Source organism: Macadamia integrifolia, chromosome 9 (genome assembly GCF_013358625.1).
Source record: "Macadamia integrifolia cultivar HAES 741 chromosome 9, SCU_Mint_v3, whole genome shotgun sequence".
Taxonomy (NCBI): Eukaryota; Viridiplantae; Streptophyta; class Magnoliopsida; order Proteales; family Proteaceae; genus Macadamia; species Macadamia integrifolia.
Window position 1 is genome coordinate 16,529,317 of NC_056565.1, and position 4,977 is coordinate 16,534,293.

The 4,977-nt window shown below is 36.0% G+C and overlaps 1 protein-coding gene across 2 annotated transcripts in view; it reads right to left on the reverse strand.

Annotated features, from left to right (window-relative positions):
* The window catches only part of LOC122088917 (actin), a 6,141-nt gene extending 4,022 nt beyond the window's left edge, over positions 1 to 2,119 (reverse strand). For both annotated transcript variants that reach the window (XM_042658295.1, XM_042658294.1), the window contains exon 1: positions 1,863 to 2,119. The gene's annotated coding sequence lies outside the window, so the exon portion shown is untranslated. The remainder of the gene's footprint in view (positions 1 to 1,862) is intronic.
* Between the last annotated feature and the right edge of the window lie 2,858 nt (positions 2,120 to 4,977).

Sequence of the window (4,977 nt, forward strand, 5' to 3'; positions counted from 1 at the left end):
CCCCCAAAAAAAAAAACGTAGGATAAACTGGCTTGGTCAATTACTAAGTGGCTGTATGGATACCAACACAAGCATTGGATCTAAAACATGCTCGGTACTTTGACTCAGTGAACTGAAAACCCAATGCCACCCAGGAAGAAAATACTTGTTGCTATAACAAGGGATATCTTGCCTGTTGCATCATAAAACTATATTAGAATTGTATGGCAATACCTATAAACAACGAACTAGATGGATGTAATTTTGTTACACTTGCCATCCCATGATTAACCATAGGGTATGTGACAAACAAGTTAGATGACCAGCAGAAAAATAAATACAAAAGCATTTAGAAATAAAACAGGGTCATTCACTTGCTCTCTCCTGTTTTGTGCCTAGCTGGTCCCTCTCCAGCCACCACCACCCCCGCCTGGAGAGGATCTAAATCCAAAAATTTACAGGTTCATAACTTGCAGAATAGCAGTGCAGGAAAATAAAATGATAGATGATGATGATTAATTTTTTCAACTAAATTCGCAAGTAACCATTGGAAATCATAAGAAAATAAAATGAGATCCACGGAAACCAAAATGGGGGTGAAAATATATGGGACAATGACAAGTCAAAGCACTAAATTTGGCTAGCACTGAAATGAACATGACTTCTAATTGAAAATCATAAATGAAATAATGAATTTTCTTTTCCAACCCATAAGGCCAAAAATTTCCCAGGGCGGGGAATCAAAGTTAGAAGAGGTCTCCATTTAGAAGGCAAAAAGGTTAAGTAACTGCATAATAGATGCCACAGAAAATTTCTCCAATGTGCAAACTAAGGCAAACATTCGATGTCAGATCCAAAAGGATCCATAGTGTTTACCACGAGGATCAATTTTCCAACATCTTATTTGAGGCCTTAGAAAAATCCATAAAAATCCATATCACTAAATTGAACAATCACTAGACATTTTGAATCAAAAAATATTTTTCATTTTTTTTACCCCCCAAAAACCAAATATAATGGTAACAGAAAGGAGAAAAAAAGAAGAAGAAGAAACTAAATCATACAAAATTTAATTAGGCACTTTTCTCTCTCTGTTTCTTTTTTCTGCTAGGGTGTTAATTGAATTTCATCAGATTAAATAGAGTGACAACTAAAGGATACCATGAAAAACCAGTCTAAAATATCCTCCTTGAAAAACAAAATCCAATTCATACAGACAAGCAAGATATGCAGATCAAGTGGGAGGGGATTTAGGTTGAGATAATTTCATAATATTAGAAGGAAGAGATTCATAAAGACATTCTGCAATAGAAGAGCTTCCAAAACCAAGCTCATGTTTAGAAACTCCGTTGTTTTCAGACAATTTAGCAGAAATATAACAGAGGAAACAAGCAAAAAAAAAAGAACTATCAATTACAACAACCAGCCCAATGTTAAAAACGATCCCACTGCAATCGCAAAGCACGAATGGTATAAAAGAACAATCTTCATTTAACATTAGCTCCATACAAAAAGCACGCATACGCAGATCTAGAAAGAGTACCAACCCAAAACAGATCGATCACAACCATAATATCCCAGAGACTGAGATCCGGGTAAGAAATAAGAAAAACCCACAATTTTTAATCCCTAACCCCATACAACATAGATCTATTCAAATTTCTAACATTTCCACCATTTCATTCATTCACCTTAATAGATCAACAATGTAGATCGATCCGACAAAAATTCTTCAACAGAACGATCTACTTAACAATCATTTCCGCTAACATTTCCACCATTTCATTCATTCACCTTAACAGATCAAAAATGTAGATCGATCTACCCAACATTTTTCCTTCAACATTAGATACGAAAGATCGAAATAGAGAAACATTGATTACCTTTTTCTGAAACCCTAGATCGTGCGTGCGTTCGTTCGTTCGTTCGTTCGTTCGTTCGTTCGTTCGTTGAGAGTCTCTGAGAACCCTCTTCCTAAATTTCTATTTCTCTCTCTATCTCTTTGTCCCTCTCTCTCCTTTTCAACCCAACTTTTCCTCTCTATATCTCTGACTTCCTCTCTTAACGACCTCTGATCACAGCTGCCCACAGCTGCCCTTACGCGCACCCTTTTCTAAGGACCCTTAAAAATAGGAGAGGGTTGGCCGGGTTTTCTACATTTACGGTTTTTTCTCGACTTGCATATTTTGCCCATTATAAACCTTGGGTGGCTTTTGGCTTTGGCGTAGGCTTATTATTAACCACCAATAGGAAGGACCCAAACCCTCTCCCTTGGCTGTCTCTCTACCTTTCCTTTCCTCCATTGCCTTTTGATAAATGGTTGGCTGGATTTTTAGTTTTAGGTAAAAAAAAAATTTCCATCAACAAACCCATCTGTAAGTCGAAAGGTGATGTGGTAATTCTGAGGATTAGTTATATTTCAAATTCCAAGCTCAAATTCAATCATATGTATTTTCATGTATTGACAAATGAAATTGGATGTCCTTCCATATAGGTAATCACCCCACCTCATCACACCCCATAGACGGTGTTAAAGTATTGGTATCAGTTGTTGTATCTATCTGCTAAATTTAGGATATGTATCGGAGATACGTTAAGGTATACTAAAGATCAAGCATTAAAATATTGGTATCAATCATCGAATTGGTTGACTAAATTTAAGATACATACCGTATCATATCGTATCAGAAATACTTTAAACCAGGGAGAGGAACCTGATTTTTGGTAAACACCCTTTAGGTTGGCCATGCCTCTTGGCTTCCATCCTTTCAATACCGTTTTTTAAAATTTTCATGCTTTGTCTTATTATTTGCCCAACTCCATTTGGATTGAAACTTAACACATAAGTAAGAGACCTTCAGGATCTATTTATCCACAAACATTAGCATCATCTATTGTGCTGACCACTTTTGTCAAAAAAATAAAAAAATAAAATGTGCTGCCCACTTGCATGGCACAACAATGTGTGCAGCTGGGTGGTAAAGACATTTAAATATTATTTCAAGGATAATGTGAAACATACTTAAAATTAATAAAAGAAAATGAATATTATTTGTGTTATAGATAACCTGAAAAAAAAATGTAAAATATAAATTTTTTTTTTCTTAGAAAAGAATATTGATGAATGAAATTTTAAAGCCTGAAAAGCATGTGAGTCTAGTTGTCCTTTATGTTATTGTTCTTAGTTATTTTCTCATCCCATGATAGATCCGTAGTTTTTTTTTTTTTTTTTTTTTTTTTTTTTTTTTTTTTTTTAATATTATTATTTTTCTTACTCAAAGGGCATCAGCTTCACCCACTTCCATCCCTTCTGGTTAAGGAAAAAGGTTCAACTACAAATCAATCAATAAAGAAATTAATATCTATTGTGATCTCATATCAATTATATAGGGGTTGATGAGTTGATCCCACATCAGATCTGTAAAAAAAAGGAATTGGTATTGGTCAGTATGGTCTTGAATTCCCTCACCTAATAAATCAATTAGAGATGAGTTCTATTGATATTTGTATGAAAGTCATTGTTCCAAGGTCTCAAGCCTCGCATGAAAGGGATGACTCAGTGTCAAAATGAAACCACCAGGAAAGGGATACATGCCACCAATCAAAAAGCCTGAAGCAAAGTGGAACAACATAAATATGACTACTTGATTTGCTGATCACACATCGGTTCCGTAAGGTATTTGGTGGGGTTGATATGGCCTTGTGTTTCCTCACCTTACAAGCCTATTTTAAAGAGAATTTCTCATTAAGATTCATATTGGATGATAATGTATGTATTTCAAATATATGCCCTACATTGTGTTTTGAGTATGATATATATAACCCATTAAAGCCTATCTACAATCACTTCCAATCATACAAAATTAGATGTATTTTGGTAAATAGACCTGCAGTTGATGCACAGCTGGATAATGATGTGAACAATTTGAGCAACACTCTTGTTCTCAGAGTGTAGAGAAGCCGGATTTGGGAAAATGACACCACTAGAGTGATGATTGTCTGCCACGGGTGTCGCGAGCATCGGTTGGCCAAGATGATATCGACACACACCCTGATGTCATTCCGACCATTGGATGCTCACCGCACCCGCAGCAGACGATGTTTTCACCCAAACCAATGAAGTCAGACAAGTTCAAAAGTTGCACAGCAAAAGCACAGTACTAAACTTCTGTGCCAGGGCTAGAATACAACACTTTTTTCCTTACCACATCAAGATACAAGGGAATTGCCACTGAAGAAGCAATAGCCCATTGTAGAACCCATGGTTTTAGAGCACAGTATCAGAATGGGTATTGATCATCTTCAAAACCGTTGCGGTATCAGAATGAATCGATATAGGGTCTCCCATATCGGATAAAAATACCCCTGCTTTATCTTAAAAAGCGATTATTTGACCTTTTTTTAACCCTGGTCTGTACAACTCAATCGATACAATATCAACTATGTATTGAGATCGGACACTTGCCAAATTGATAAGTATCCGGCGATCCAATACCAATACTTAGAACCCCAATTATTAGTATCACCTGCATAAATCAACATCAGAATAGTCCCTCAACTCAAGTGAGGATCTAAGGAGTATAGTAAGCCATAGAGGAGGGTGCCATTGATGTATCGAAAATTTTAAAGAACTACAACAAAATAAGTGGATTGTTAGACAATCATGAACTAACAAACAAGATTAACAACATAAGTGATATCAACTTAAAGGGATGGCTCATTTGATGACGAGTAGGACCATGAGCCAAGCGTAAACGAATATGAGTCAACTTCATTGAGCCCAAGGTATTTGGGATGTGGTTAAAGTCACCTGAATGGCCACAAGCGTCAGTGTTTTTGAGAAAATGGACTGGTCTCATGGCTTACAAAGAAGAAAGAGTAGTTCTGAAGGGATTCCATTTTGCAGGCTAGGTTCAATGGGTTTGAGAATGAAAAGAGGGTCCATTTCCATTCATATATAATAAAGAAATATAAATCCAAAAATTTGTCAATGGATAA